The following is a 16,975-nucleotide window of genomic DNA, read 5'->3' on the forward strand; positions in this document are numbered from 1 at the left end:
GACCTGGCCCCAAACTTCATCCTCAACATCTCGGCGTTCATCGTCGTGTGCGAGGCCTTCCTCTGCATCCAGCCCCACTTTGGCTTATGGCTGAAGACTTTTAATGTCAAGCCGAAGGTAGTGGGCAGGCGCCAAGCGGAGTGCGGAGGTGCCATGGTGGGCCGGATGGCCAACGTCCTATGGCTCGAGGGCTCCTTTGTGGAGACAATAAAGGGGTGGCAATCAGGGTGGTTCTACATCACCGAGCCGCGCGACCCCAAATGGGCGGCGGCCCCCAAATTCCGACCTGGCTTCCCCACATGGCTCACTTCCTGGAAAGAGACGGGCCTAACATGGGGAGATTCAGAAGAGCTGACCGGACTTCAAACCTGCGTTCAAAAGCTGGTGAACAAGAATCTCAAGCTTGTCAACGTAGTCCAGGTCATGCTCATCCGTCGGATCCTCCCATGCCAACAACGGGCCTTCAAATTGTGGGAGTTTGATCTGGCACAACACCAAACCTTGAGCAAGCTCTTCGAAACTACATACGAAGATGCCTAGAAGGTGCTATTTAAGGGCGCTGAGGCCCCCGCATCCGCTACCGAAGATCGTGGATTCAGCTCGCGACATCAGGCCAGCGAGGTAAGCTATTCTACCCTTTACCGGACTCTTGTCTTTCATAGTCTGGCTCTATGCGGGATCTAAACTCCCTTAGCTTTGACAGGACTGGCTAAAGAAGTCCGGGCAGGTTGACTGTCCGGCTCCCTTACCAGAAGACCCAGTGGACGCCCGATTGACGGGGCTGCTGGTTCCGGCACCCCACGTGGTGCCGGAGAAGAAGGCCAAGAAGAAGGACACGGGGACTGGAAAGAGTTCCCGACGCCTGGTGGTGTCGGATTCATCGCCTGACAACCCCGAAGCACCCTCCACCTCTGAGGACGAGGAGGAGGAAGAAGAAGAAGCCTCTCCCCCTCCAACGGGGGGAGGAAAGAAAAGGAAGGCCGCCCCAACTGGGGAGGCCAGATGGTCCAAGAAGGGGAGGACCCTTCTGCCGGACTACGCCTCTGATGCCGAGGACGGCAGGGAGGAATGGCCATCCAGGGTCAAGCCCCTAGCAAAATCATAAGTGTCCGGATACCATAATGACTCATGGCGCTCCTTTATTATTCGATATTTTCTGACACCGAATTCAATCATGCAGTCCGCCCAAGGCTCAGCTCGGCGATTCGTCGAGCGGCTCCCTGGATTCATCGGATGTGAATAGCGCTTCACTTCCGACGGCCTCCTCCCCTCTCCCTATGGACGACACCAAGGTGGAGTCCCAAAAGGGACCTAACCAGGAAGAGGTGGTCCTGGAGGCGCCGCAAGGCGACCTCCTGGACTCCAGGCCCAAAGGGGGTAAAGCCCCGGAGGGAGCTAAGTCCGGCCGTGGGCCGGACACTGCTCCGGAACCTTCAGTGGTTCCGGAGTCCAGCAGGCGGCGCCTTCGTAAGAAGGGAAAGCCTACGACGCCGGCGACCTCCGTCCACCCGGAGGCACCGGACAATTTGCTGGAGGTGCTTAACGGCGCCTCCATCGACGAGGAGCACCGCACTGTTATGAGTGCGGTGATTCAGAAGGTTCAGTCCGCCAAGAACGGGATGACCGAAGCTTGTACGAGCCTTCTAACAGGCTTTGAGGTAAGTATTCAAAACATATAAAAATGTTACCGCATAGACAGTAGCCCCTGATGCTCAGTTTGGTGTGTGGAACGAAAATCCGAGCTGAGGATCTAAAAAGATATACACAGGAGTCTAACATAAATATGTCAATATGGGAATGCAGGCTGCGCTGCTGACCTCTGCCGCACTAACTGCGGAGGTCAATGCATTGAAAGAGAGCCTCGAGCGGTCCGAGAACGAGCTCAGCCGTGCCAAGAAGCAGCTCGAGGACAAGGAGGGTATGTAATACCGTATGTAAATGTATATAGAAATACCTGGTTGCAAATAATGACATGACCAATGTGAATGTTGCAGGGGCCACGATCGAGGTGGCGACCCTGAAGGAAGCGGTGTCCAAGGCCGAAAACAGTGCAGCCTTGGAGCGCACCGACCGAGAGAAGCAGGAGGCGCGGGTGGCGGAGGTGCGGCAAGAGCTCCAGGCTCTCGTGGAAAAACACGAGAGTTTGGAGCGTGACTCGAAGACTCGAGAGTCCGAGCTCGCCTTGGCTCTTGAGAGTGCCAAAACCGCTAAGGCCGAAGCCCAGAAGGCCCTCCAGGAGATCGAGGTGATAAAGAAAATAGCGGCGGGTAAGGCATTCTTTATGCAAAGCAAGCATATAAAAGTGAATTATCTGTTACTTACCCGAATCCGGAGCTCTCCAGGAGCATTCGCCGATCTGCCCCATAGTGTGTCTGATGCTGCCGCATTCTACCGAGCCGAGGAGGGGAGCTCGACGGAAAAGGTGTTCTGGTCTCAATATGCTGAGGCCGGACATCCGATGCCCCTAAGCGACCAGCTGAAGCAGCTGGTCGAACTCCACATGGTGGCCGAACAGGCCATGAAGGGCCTCATAGTTCGGCTGTGGCCTAGAGAAGCCATGCCTGGGAGTTACTTCGGTCTGGTGCGTCGGCTGGTGGACGCTTGTCCATGGATTGAAGTTATCAAGCGCTCCGTCTGTATTGAAGGTGCCCGTCGGGCCCTCGCCCGTGCTAAAGTGCACTGGGGCAAGCTGGACGCTGAGAAGCTATTAACGGACGCGCCACCGCCGGCCAAGGAGTATCGCATGCCCGAGATGTATTATAAGGGCGTCCTGAAGGGTGCCCGCCTTATAGCGGGTGAATGCTCCAAAGATGTAATTTTTCAGTAGACTCGCATCTGTTATCCTGTACGCTGAAAACTTTGTTCATATGCGTTAAGCAACGCTTGTTAATTTAAAATATTACCTTCTGTGCGGCTGTTTATCAAATCTGAGAGATGCAAGTCGTTGGCTTCTACCCCCATGCCACGAGTGCTGGGGTGTTCGGGATAAACCTGAGCGCTCTTGTTCCCATTCTTGGGTCCATCTACGGAGGCGCTCAACACAACGAACAAGGCCATCGGACTTATAATGCTTTATCACTCTCACTTAGCCATAGAATTCTATAATTTTAAATTTCAGCGAAGCCCCTAGTATTCGGAAGACCGAGTTCGGGGCGCTATCCACGCCTAGGCCGGATAAGTCCGGCTCCTCGCTCTAAGCGGCATAAGTCTTTAAGGACTCGAAAAACCTCGCGAACAGCGACAGGTCTCTCGCACTATCATGACGGTCAGTTTTAGCTTTCTCTACTGAGGTGTTAACCCAGCTCAACTGGGGCACAATCGCAGTAGTTCTCCCAGCGCTACCTTAGCCAACATTGCGGAACGTAAGGTACCAGAACATGGGAGCCGGGCAAACCCAACTATTGACCCAAGACATGATTCAGAGCCGATGCATATAGTGCTATAAGTTTGGGGTGCCGCACTCATGAGAGTGTTCGGTCTTCTCACACCATGTTATGGGGTGCTTAAGCCCCTGGTGTATTGGCCGTACCAAAGTGTACGGTTGCATAATGTCATGACTGAATATATTTGTATAAAAATAGATGAATACAATAATAGATAAGAGCTATGTATTATTTATTAAAAAGGGGCTGCTATGAAAGCAGAATGATACAAATGGTGCGGTAAGCAAGAGATGGGATTATTTGACATGTCCCTCCTCCAGGGGCAAGCTGCGGGACTTTAAGTAAAACAGGTATTTAGCTCGTTATAGAGACCACCTGGACATTTGACGTGGCTTGTTATCTCCCTGGCTATTGCATTGTGTGTTCGGCGAGTGTATTACCGGACAGGCCTTCGGAATAGTTGGGTCCTGAAAGTATATAAAAAAGGACACGGCAGAATAGGGAGCCCCTTAGTGCGGTTGAGCCACATTCTGGGCGTGCCGTAGTTGTGCCCCTCCCCTTATGCCCATGGTATTTCCAAAGTGTAATTATGTACGCGTGCTACCGATATCACCATCTAGCGAGGGCTGGGGTTGGGGCCGCACTGCTATGCTTGCTCGGAATGTGTCAGCTGGCTTTGTTGTAGGTTACTTCGGGCGCGCTTGACGTTGTCCGGACGTTTAACACCCGGATTGGAGAGTTGCCTTGAGAGGCTGCTCTGTACTTCCGCCGCCAGGGCCGCTGTGTGCTCCTCCGTTCGGAGAGAGCATTCGGTGTTTCCATTTACCGTAATGACTCCGCGAGGACCTGGCATCTTGAGCTTGAGATATGCATAGTGCGGCACCGCATTGAATTTTGCAAATGCGGTTCGTCCGAGCAGGGTGTGATAGCCACTGCAGAATGGGACTATGTCGAAGATTAACTCTTCGCTTCGGAAATTATCCGGGGATCCAAAGACCACTTCAAGTGTAACCGAGCCTGTACAGCTGGCTTCTACACCTGGTATGACGCCTTTAAAGGTTGTCTTTGTGGGTTTAATCCTTGAGGGATCTATACCCATTTTTCGCACTGTATCCTGATAAAGCAGATTCGGGCTGCTACCGTCGTCCATGAGGACTCTAGTGAGGTGAAATCCGTCAATGATTGGGTCTAGGACCAATGCGGCGAATCCGCCATGACGGATGCTAGTGGGGTGGTCCCTTTGATCAAAAGTGATCGGGCAGGAGGACCATGGGTTGAACTTTGGGGCGACTGGCTCCAACGCATAGACGTCCTTGAGAGCACGCTTCCGCTCCCTTTTGGGGATATGGGTTGCGTATATCATGTTCACCGTCCACACTTGCGGAGGGAAGCCCTTCTGTCCTTTGTTGTTCGGCGGCCGGGGCTCCTCCTCGTCACCGCTATGCAGCCCCTTGTCTCTCATTTTGGCACTTAACTTGCTTGCCTGCTTGAACACTCAACAATCCCTATTGGTGTGGTTGGCTGGTTGTTCGGGGGTGCCGTGTATCTGGCACGAGCGATCGAGTATCCGGTCTAAACTGGATGGGCCCAGAGGGTTTCTTTTGAATGGCTTCTTCCGCTGACCGGGTTTAGAGCCTCTGAATCCGGCATTGACTGCCGTATCCTCAGTATTGTCGTCGTTAATGTGGCGCTTGTGCTTGTTGCGACGTGGCCTGCCATTGTTGTCTTTGGTATCCGAATTGCCAGGGCTCTTGGTTATGTTATTGCTACGAGCTAGCCAGCTGTCTTCTCCCGCGCAAAAGAGGGTCATGAGTGTCGTGAGGGCTGCCATAGATTTCGGCTTTTCCTGTCCTAGGTGTCGGGCAAGCCATTCATCTCGGATGTTGTGCCTGAAGGCTGCAAGGGCCTCGGCATCTGGACAGTCGACTATTTGATTTTTCTTGGTTAGGAACTGTGTCCAAAATTGTCTGGCTGATTCCTCTGGCTGCTGGATTATGTGGCTTAGGTCATCGGCGTCTGGTGGTCGCACATAAGTGCCCTGCAAGTTGTCAAGGAATGCGGATTCCAGGTCCTCCCAGCAACTAATTGACTCTGCTGGCAGGCTGTTAAGCCAATGCCGAGCTGGTCCTTTAAGCTTGAGCGGGAGGTATTTGATGGCGTGTAGATCATCACCATGGGCCATGTGGATATGAAGGAGATAATCCTCGATCCATACCGCGGGATCTATTGTGCCATCGTATGATTCGATGTTTACGGGTTTAAAACCCTCGGGGATTTGATGATCCATTACTTCGTCTGTGAAGCATAGTGGGTGTGCGGCGCCCCTGTACTGGGCTATATCGCGACGTAGCTCGGATGAGCTTTGTCTGTTGTATTCGGCCTGGCCGTATTTATCATATCCGGCGTGACGGTTATCATCACATGACTTAGGGCACCCACGCGATCCATAGATCGATCTTGTTTTCCTTGCCTTATCCTCCAATATGTCTCGCAGGTCTGTTGCGTTTCCCCGTGCTTTGGTATACTTGGAGCGGCGCCGGGGTGCGGCTTGGGTTGAGGGCCGAAAGGCCTCTCTGTCGCGGCCACGGGGTGGCTGATCGGGCACATCGTATGCTGGTGATGTAGGTTTAGTTGCTTCCTCCTCTAGTTGGGGTTGCAGCCTGTGCTTTGGGTAACTCTTGGAGGGGCATTCGAGTTTATACTCTTCGGCCGCCAAGACTTCAGTCCATCTGTCGGCTAGCAAGTCTTGGTCAGCTCTAAGCTGCTGTTGTTTTTTCTTGAGGCTGCTTGCCGTGGCCATAAGCCTGCGTTTGAAACACTCTTGTTCGACGGGATCCTCTGGCACGATGAATTCGTCGTCGTCGAGGCTTGCCTCGTCTTTGGAGGGAGGCATATAATTGTCGTCCTCGACCTCCCAGTCTACCGCTCTCTCATGAGGGCTGGCTCCTTCGTCCTCCTACGCTGAATCCTGCTGGAGGGGGTTGTCTTCTGCACTGTCTGGGGTGTTGATGTCTCCGGTGCCGGACTCGTCGTTTTTGCTTTGGCGGGATTTAGAGCGGCGCCGCTGACGTCGGCGCTTGGGTTGCTTCTTGGAGGGGTCGTCCTCCGTTTTTTCATCGCCATCCCCTGCTTTGGGGGTGTCCACCATGTATATGTCATATGACGAGGTGGCTTTCTAGTGCCCTATAGGTGCTGGTTCTTGGTCGTCTCCTTCATCGGCGTCCATACCGTCGATGACTTCGGAGTCGAAGTCAAGCATGTCGGTTAAATCATCGACAATTGCTACAAAGTGGGTGGTGGATGGGTTTCGAATTTCTTCGTCATCCGCATCCCAACCCTGCTTACCATAGTCCAGCCAGGGCTCTCCTGACAAAGAGAGATACTTTAGTGAATTCAGGATATCGCCGAAGGGCGAGTGCTGAAAGACGTCTGCGGCGGTGAACTTCATGATCGAAGCCCAATTGGGTTCGATCGGAAGGGGTGCGGAAGATTCGGAGTCCGGAAAGGAGTCCGGCACCTTGGAGTCACAGGCCTCGCGAAGGATTAGATTGGAGTCAAAGGCCAACCGACCGTCCCCGACTGGCGCAGTCGGCTCCGAGCTAATGGTCGGAGCGAACACCTGTGCGGCGCTCTAGGCGCTGTCCGGCGGCAGAGCTAGATCATGCCCATCGTGATAGTGCAGCGCACTCGGCTGTGGCTCGAATCCGTCAAAGATCAAGTCCCCCCGGATGTCGGCCGTGTAGTTTAAGCTTCCAAACCCGACCTGATGGCCAGGGGCGTAGCTTTCGATCTGCTCCAGATGGCCAAGCGAATTGGCCCGCAGTGCGAAGCTGCCGAATACGAAAATCTGTCCGGGGAGAAAAGTCTCACCCTGGACCGCATCGTGGTTGACGATCGAAGAAGCCATCGGGCCTAAGGGTGACGACATAGAGGAACTCTCAATGAAAGCACCAATGTCGGCGTCAAAACCGGTGGATCTCGGGTAGGGGTTCCCAAACTGTGTGTCTAGGCGGATGGTAACAGGAGACAAGGGACACGATGTTTTTACCCAGGTTCGGGCCCTCTCGATGGAGGTAAAACCCTACTCCTGCTTGATTAATATTGATGATATGGGTAGTACAAGAGTTGATCTACCACGAGATCAGAGAGGCTAAACCCTAGAAGCTAGCCTATGGTATGATTGTTGTTCGTCCTACGGACTAAAACTCTCCGGTTTATATAGACACCGAAGAGGGCTAGGGTTACACAGAGTCGGTTACAATGGGAGGAGATCTTCATATCATATCGCCAAGCTTGCCTTCCACGCCAAGGAAAGTCCTATCCGGACACGGGACGAAGTCTTCAATCTTGTATCTTCATAGTCCAGGAGTCCGGCCAAAGGTCATAGTCTGGCCATCCGGACACCCCCTAATCCAGGACTCCCTCAACCTTGTTCCATTTGGTGATGATTATGTGATTCCTGATGAATCTGATGAAGAAACTCCTTCTACTGCTTCGTCAGAGTAGTTGGATGAAGAAATTGAAGTGGATAAGATCCCTTCAACCCAAGTCATTTCCTCACCTATGCCTCAGTTTACTGAAGAGGCAGGTGTTGAAGAAATTGAAGATGAGGATGTGGACATTGGGTGTACCACTCTTGTGCTCAGTGATGAATTTTGGGACAATCAACATCCAAACTCTCCAATGTTCACTGCACTCCAAGCTATTCTTCAGTCCCCTGCTGCCACTGAAGTGCAAATGGGATCTGAAGAACCTGATGTAACCCCAAGTGTTCATGAAGAAATTCCAGCCACTAATGCTGAAGAAATTGTCAATGAAGAATTGACGACCCAGGCTGAAGCTGCTGAAGAGCCTGAAATTCCTCAGCTTGAGGAACCTAAGATTGCGATTCCTGAAGTGGTGCTGCAATTGACTGACACTCCTTAGCCCAAGCCAAAGGATCCCTTCTCCAAGAAGCAAAAATTCAAGGCTGATGACTTCTTCGGCGAGCATGTATTCTTCACTGAATTCAACCCATATGACAATGCTCGTCTCAGAAGGAAGCGTTTCTGGACTGCCAGCTAGGCCAAATTCTATTCCTCAGTGCTCCTCAACAAGTACAAAGTCTTCGATCATGAGCATATTCCTCATGTGGACATGGAATCCATGCCTTGCTTCTCTCAAGTCCTCAGCATGATTCATGACGCTGGCTTGCTCAATTTCTGCCCTGACATAGTTGATTGGAATGAAGAGCTTATTCTTCAGTTCTACGCAACTTTGCATATCACAGGCGATGCTGCTAACGTCAACTCGTGGGTGTTGGAATGGATGACTGAAAACACTCATTACAAGGCACCAGCCTCTGAATTGCTTCGTGCCTTACCAATCAGTCCTCCACCTGTCGGTGCTCGTTGTCTGTATGATGAGCCTGAACTCACTGATCACTATATGCAAGTGCTCATGAAGCCGCTGAAGCCAGGACAAGCTCCAAGGACCAAATTCCTCGTGAAGGAATTGCTCTATGTGCCCAGAACTATCTACCGCATTCTAACGAAGACCATGAGTCCCATCAAAGGCCATGACTCATCCGATGAAGAAATTATCGGAATGATGAAGAATATGCTTTTCAACATCATGCATAGCATCCCCATAAATTATCACGATTTCTTCATGAGGACTCTGGCAAATGTTGCAATTTCACCATTTGAGCTGAAGCCTTACGCGTCGTGGATCATGAGATTCCTTAGAACAAGGTCTTCACTCAACTACAAGGCTGATTTTCAGAATCAGCTCAGCTACTTGCCCCCTATTGAAGTCCTCAAGCGGACAATTTCCTCATCTGATGAGAAGGGCAAGTCACCAGCTGTGATCGATGAAGGCATTCGTCCATTGGATGGTCAGTTCCGCAAAGCTGCATCTTACTCCACCAATGATGACTCTGCCACTCATGATACTGCTGCCAATGCTACCAAGTCAAGTCCTCAAGGTACTGCCCCTCGTGTGATGACTGACCGTGAACTGCTTATAAGTCTTCACCAGAAGGTGGATCGCAACCACAAGTGGGTTAAGCATCAGTTTGGTTCTATTTTCACAACATGACTTCCACACATAATGCAGTGAAGAAAAACCACTACTACCTCCATGAAGTGTTTGATCGCACCTGGGCTATTCTGTCACATCTATATGGTGAAGAAGATCTGAAGCAAATGGGCGTCAAGGAAGACTTTGACTGGTCTGCTCCTCCTCCGAAGAGATACAAGAAGGTCAAGGTTCCTCCCTTGGTGGCCATCTCATATTCTTCATCACGTGAAACAGACGAGCATGAAGACTTGGACGACACTGCAGTAGGCCCTACAACGACTCAAGACCCTGACAACACTGGCGCTCCTCCATCAACATGATATTCTTCAGGGGCGTTAGTCCTCAGTTTCAACCCTTTTGGTCATTCGATGACAAAGGGGGAGAAATTTGAGTTAGTCTTCAAGCGGGTCTATCTTATATGGGTGTTTTTTTCTAAGTTACAACTCTCGTTCTTCTGATGACTTTGCTAGATCGAGTTGTAATCTTAAACTCTATGGTGACCTGATACTTTTGCTGTGTTCTTCTGCATGCTTTTTGCTCATTAATGTTAATGCACGCATGATGAATTACATCAGTCACCATATTTCATCATGCATTTCAAATTCTTCATATTATATATCAAATGCGAGTATGAATTACAAGATATTAGATCTCCATGATTATACTCTTCAAGTGTGCATTGCTTCAAAAGCAAAATTCCTCACTATGCACATCTTCAGGGGGAGTTCTTCTATATCTTGCAATCAAATTCCTCAACATCAGTATCTACACTTCATATATTTATCCCCAAAGAAAACTTAACCTATATTGTCATCAATCACCAAAAAGGGGGAGATTGTAAATGCATCTAGTGCCCCTTAGTGATTTTGGTGTATTGAAGACTTATAGGTTAAGGGACTGATGCGTTTGTGAGTGTACACAGGTATATAAGTCTATGAGGAGTTTGATATTTACAGAGAAAGTCGACCCCCAAAAATGAAGTTCTTCGACTAAAGACTTTGGATTTTTGAAGACTTTCTGAAGACTTTGAAAGTGAAGAAATTGGTGTGACCTCGAAGACTTGGTATTCATTCAAGGAACATGAAGCGTGAAGACTTTTGTTTTTATAGTTTCATTTTCTCTTTCTTGAGTCATAGGAAACACCGTACTGTTAAAGGGGGCGAGGAAATACTAAGGAAAATTTTCCATGTGATGCTCAACTCAAAATCCTACACCTACCAATCCCTTCGAGTGAAGCCATTGGAAATCTCATACAGTTCAGTCATATTCTTCAGTGACAGAGACGAAGTTCTTCTGGTCCCTGAGGAATTTGTTCTGACTGAGGAGTTAGGAATTCACCAGTGTGAATTGCCTACACAGTGAGGAACATGATAGCCCTGAGGATTTTGATAGTCAAAATTCCGACCATTGTTGTGCTATGCGCCAGCGGTTCCAAAATATCTACCCACCTAACGGTCATATCAGACAAGGGCATTTATGTCTTATCATGTCGGGCTGCTCCCTAGGCTATAAATAGCCGCCACCTTCAACCACTAGCTGGTTGGCTGCTCCGAGAGAAACTGACACTTGTTGATTGTGAGCATCCCATCCTCCGAGGACTTTGAGCGAAAATCATCAAGTGAGGAAAACCCAAAAACCCAACACCTACAAACCCAAAGTGATTGAGCATCACTGAAGAGATTGATCCTGCGTGGATCCGACGCTTGTTTCCTTTGAAGATTCTGCTTCTTCCAGACGGTTAGGCGTCAAGGTCTAGAGCATCCAAGAGGAATTGTGGATCGCCGAGTGACCGAGTTTGTGAAGGTTCGGAAGTCACCTGAAGAATTAACACGAGTGATTGGGCGAGGTCTGTGTGACCTTAGCTCAAGGAGAATATGGTGAGGAATGTGTGTCCGGGACTGTGTGTCCTCGAGTTTAAATACTCAACCGCTCCAACCAGATGAACAACTAAGACAGCAGTTGGAACTGGTCTACCAAATCATTGTCTTCACCGAGCTAACTGATTCTATATCCTCAACTCTTTCATTTCCTCATGTATGTTGTTGTGTGCCTGTTCATATCTGTCTGAAGACATTGACTGAAGACTTTCTCAATTTCCTCAGTTCTATTTCTTCAGTCCGTCCGTCTTCTTTCTTGTGTTATCATGTGTTTACGCTTTCTGTACTATGTGCTTGTCTTCATTTCATCATGATGACTATGCTTGTGTTCTGTTATGTACCTTTCTGAGTACTTATTCCGCTGCAAGTAGTTCTTCATTTAGGAATTTCCTCACCAGCAAATCCCTCATTAAAGAATTCATAAAAATCACCTATTCACCCCCTCTGGTCGATATAACACACTTTCAAACTCACTGCTCATTACATGCAAGTGCTCATGAAGCCGCTGAAACCTGGTCAAGCCCCACGACCAAATTCCTCGTGAAGGAATTGGTGTATGTCCCAAGAACCATCTATCGCATTCTGACGAAGACTATGAGTCCAATCAAAGGCCACGACTCATCTAATGAGGAAATTGTTGGCATCATGAAGAATATGATATTCAACATCATGCATGGCATCCCTATCAATTATCATGATTTCTTCATAAGGACTCTGGCATATGTTACACTTTCACCATCTGAGCTGAAGCCTTATGCTCCTTGGATCATGAGATTCCTCAAAACAAGGTCTTCACTCAACTACAAAGCTGACTTTCAGAATCACCTCAGCTACTTGCCACCGACTGAAGTCCTGAAGCAGACATATTCCTTAGCTGATGAGAAGGGCAAGGCACCAGCTGTTATTGATGAAGGCATTCGTCCATTGGATGGTCAGTTCCGCAAAGCTGCATCTTATTCCACCAATGATGACTCTGCCACACATGATTCTGCTGCCAATGCATCCAAGCCAAATCCTCAAGCCACTGCTCCTCGTGTGATGACTGACCGAGAGCTGCTTCTTAGTCTTCACCAGAAGGTCAATCGAAACCATAAATGGGTTAAGCGTCAGTTTGGCTCTATTCTTCACACCATTGCTTCTACACATAATGCAGTGAAGAAAAACCATTACTACCTTCATGAAGTCTTCGATCCCACCTGTGCTATTCTATCACATCTCTATGGTGAAGAAGATCTGAAGCAGATGGGTTTCAAGGAAGATTTTGACTGGTCCGCTCCTCCACCGAAGAAATTCAAGAAGGTTAAGGTTCCTTCCTTGGTCGCCAGTTCATATTCTTCATCACGCGACACGGATGAGTATGAAGACTTGGACGACACTGCGGCAGGCCCTACTATGACTCAAGACCCCAACAACGCTGGCCCTCCTCCATCATCTTGATATTCTTCAGGGGCGTTAGTCCTCATTTTCATCCCTTTTGGTCATTCGATGACAAAGGGGGAGAAATTTGAGTTAGTCTTCAAGCGGGTCTATCTTATATGGGTGTTTTTGCTAAGTTACAACTCTCGTTCTTTTGATGACTTTGCTGGATTGAGTTGTAAACTTAAACTCTACGGTGGCCTGATACTTTTGCTGAGTTCTTCTGCATGCTTATTCCTCATTAATGCCAATGCATGCATCCTAAATTACATCAGTCACCATATTTCATCATGCATTTCAAATTCTTCATATTATATGTCAAATGTGTGTATGAATTACAAGATATAGGGGGAGATCTCCATGATTGTACTCTTCAAGTGTGCATTGCTTCAAAGCAAAATCCTCACTATGCACATCTTCAGGGGGAGTTCTTCTATATCTTGCAATCAAATTCCTCAATATCAGTATTTACACTTCATATGTTTATCCCCGTTGAAAACTTAACCTATATTGTCATTAATTACCAAAAAGGGGGAGATTGTAAGTGCATCTAGTGCCCCTTAGTGATTTTGGTGTATTGAAGACTTATAGGTTAAGGGACTAATGCGTTTGTGAGTGTACACAGGTCTATAAGTCTATGAGGAGTTTGATATTTACAGAGAAAGTCAACCCCTAAAAATGATGTTCTTCAACTGAAGACTTCGGATTTCTGAAGACTTACTGAAGACTTTGAAAGTGAAGAAATTGGTGTGACCTTGAAGACTTGGCATTAATTCGAGGAACATGAAGCGTGAAGACTTTTGTTTTTGTAGTTTCATTTTCTCTTTCTTGAGTCATAGGAAACACCATACTGTTAAAGGGGGTCGAGGAAATACTAAGGAAAAATTTCCATGTGATGCTCAACTCAAAATCCTACACCTACCAATCCCTTCGAGTGAAGCCATTGGAAATCCTACACCTACCATGTGATGCTCAACGGTCGTATCATTGAAGGGCATTTATGTCTTATCATGTCGGGCTGCTCCCTAGGCTATAAATAGCCGCACCCTACAACCACTAGCTGGTTGGCTGCTCCAAGAGAAACCGACACTTGTCATTTGAGAGCATCCCATCCTCCGAGGACTTTGAGCGAAAATCGTCAAGTGAGGAAAACCGAAACCCAACAAACCTACAACCCAAAGTGATTGAGCATCACTGAAGAGATTGATCCTGCGTGGATCCGATGCTTGTTACCTTTGAAGACTGTGTTTCTTCCAGACGGTTAGGCGTCATGGTCTAGAGCATCCAAGAGGAATTGTGGATCACCGAGTGACCTAGTCTGTGAAGGTTTGGAAGTCACCTGAAGACTTACCACGAGTGATTGGGCGAGGTTTGTGTGACCTTAGCTCAAGGAGAATACGGTGAGGACTGTGTGTCCGGGACTGTGTGTCCTCGAGTTTAAATACTCATTCGCTCCAACCAGACGTACAACTGAGACAACAGTTGGAACTAGTCTACCAAATCATTGTCTTCACCAAGCTTACTGGTTCTATTTCCTCAACTCATTCATTTCCTCATTTATGTTGTTGTGTGCTTGTTCATATCTGTTTGAAGACTTTGACTGAAGACTTTCTCAATTTCCTCAGTTTAATTTCTTAAGTTTGTCCATCTTTATCCTGTGTTATCCTGTGCTTACGCTTTCTGTACTATGTGCTTGTCTTCATTTCATCATGATGACTATGCCTGTGTTCTGCTATGTTTACTTTTGAGTACTTATTCCGCTGCAAGTAGTTCTTCATTTAGGAATTTCCTCACCAGAAAATTGCTCAGTGAAGAATTCATAAAAATCACCTATGCACCCCCCCTCTAGTCGATATAACGCACTTTCACCCCTATCGGGCAATACGAGTCACCAGGCCCCGATGCAGTCGGCCTGGAGACCGAAGATGGCATTCCGGTGAGCAACTCCTGGAATATCAAACATCTTCGCTAGTTTTACCCATAGGGTGCGGTTGCCAGGAGCTCCAGCAACCCCCTTTTGTACTAGCCTTGCCGGCAAGGCATGTAACCCTATGTGCAGAGCCAGGCGCAGATCCTACGCGCAGCCAGATAGTTTTTAGCATGTACAGTTTCCTGCTAGTTTCCACGTTTATATATATGTGTATGCATGCGTGCTTGCCTAGGATATTGTGCTGCCTTAGATTTTAACAGGTACTGGGAAACCGCCAAGGTCCGTGCCCCCATCCTCTCCTCCTTCCGGCCGTGGTAACAACGTCCCGGCAAGGAACTGAGAAGACTGCTTGGCGTGGTGTCTCCTCCGATAACTCAACCAGATAAAGTTCCTCCCCTGCCCATTCATGTCCGTAACTTGTGACTTGCGCATTAGAAAACCTCACCACTCTGTTTAAGACTTAGGTGCTCCCATCCCTGACACAAACGCTGCTTCGTTCGGGGTAGTTGCAGTAACCTTGGGTAAAAAGAGTTTGGCAGCGGGGCTAGACCCTACGCCTGTAACCCGGCAGATGTGATTCTCCGGTAGGCACAGGAGCGCCGGCAAGGTAGCTCGCCGGGGAGACTCGTTTACTTTCATAAAAGAGGCATTTTGCCTCCGCACGAACGCATACATGCGTGAGTTCCCGACAAAAGCTCATATTTTTCATTGATATGTTGATGCAAGTACAGATGTTACAGACCATAAGCATGAACGCATACATACATTTCCTAGAAAGTTAAGATTTGGCAAGTGCCTACAAATTGAGAAAAAGATAAGTGCCCCGCAATCCCCGTTCTTGCCCTATTCCTTCCCAGGTACGGCAGGCCGCGCAAGGTGATGGGCATGGGGAACTGGGCGATGGAGAGCATGACGAGGAAGCCCGCCAATCACCGTCGCTAGGGACAGCAGGACGAGGCCCTCGGCAAGGCGTGTTGCTGGGGGAGGGGGTGGGCCCGATGATGGTGCGATCACTGGCGGTCAGCCGAAGTTGGAGTCTTTGTCCTCCCGCCCGCTACCGTCATCGTTGCTGGCGCTGTCCTCCTCGCCATTGTCGCTCGAGGAGGAGCTTTCGTCGTCACTGGAGCTCTCCACGTAGCACCCTAAGCGAATTCCTGAGCTCCTGAAGACCTTGATGGAGAGCAGGCTGCTCTCCATTAACTCAAAATGCAGAACGTACCCCTCCGACAAGTTGTGGGCACGTGCAAAGTTTTTCCACCCCTGACGAAGATACATGCCGTGAGGGCGGGGAAAGTCAACTTCAGCCCACATGTTGTCGTTCCTGCAGCCCCTCATGTGAAGCCTCAAGGCCTGTGGGGCCTCCTGCTCCATCACCCGGGCGAATGGAGTTGGAAGCCGGAGACGGCTGCACATAGGCTTATACAGCCTGATGAAGAACTCGTGGGTGTCGGCCTCCTAGATATAGGAGTATCCAGCCCTGCCTGCCTGCGGCCCACCATGTGGCTCCAACGACGGCCTGGTATGGCCCAACTTCAGCATCAACAGCACAAAACCCTCGCGAGGGGCCAAGCCTCGCGAGGCGGACGGCGCCAAGACCTCTGAGGGGATCGGCCTCCTCAGACTGGCTCCCGAGGAGTGGAGAGTTCTATGCAAGGTATACCTCATGAGGCTCAACTAACGTGAGCCATGACGACGAAGGCCAGACGGGCGCCGGGCGGGTGCAGAGCACAGGTTTCCTCTTCTGTGCAAAGGAGGCAGGCCACAGGCGCGGAGTCCCGAGGAATCAGCCAAAGGTTTCCATTCTGCTGCAACAAGACCAAGACCTCCAAGATGGCAGGACGGAGGTCATCAACGAGCCCACCGTAGTGTCATGACCAGAGGCTTTTCACAGGCGAAGACTACTTTTGTCAGGATAAGCTGTACTACTTGTCCCCTTTCAAATCCGGCCGTTGTGGGGGTCCCTTCCCGCCAACATTTGGGAAGAGGACCAAGGCCACTATAAATAGGACTAGCCACCATCGTAGAGGAGGGAGAAGATGAACTAGCTCACACCTCACCAGCTCCCTTGAGCTCCAGAACACCTCACCTCCTGAGGCCAGTTCATCCACTGTACTAGTTCATCCTCAGCCCTCAGAGGCAATCCACCAAAACGGTGAAGAAGGGTATTACACCGCAAGGTGGCCCAGACCAGGATAAACTGTTGTGTCTCTTTGTCTCTTCGAGCTTGTCGCACTGGGCTGATGTCCACTACACAACCCTCTTCTTGTAGACGTTGTTGGGCCTGCAAGTGCACAGGTTTCTAGGACAGT

Source organism: Triticum aestivum, chromosome 4B, assembly GCF_018294505.1.
Source record: "Triticum aestivum cultivar Chinese Spring chromosome 4B, IWGSC CS RefSeq v2.1, whole genome shotgun sequence".
Lineage (NCBI taxonomy): Eukaryota > Viridiplantae > Streptophyta > Magnoliopsida > Poales > Poaceae > Triticum > Triticum aestivum.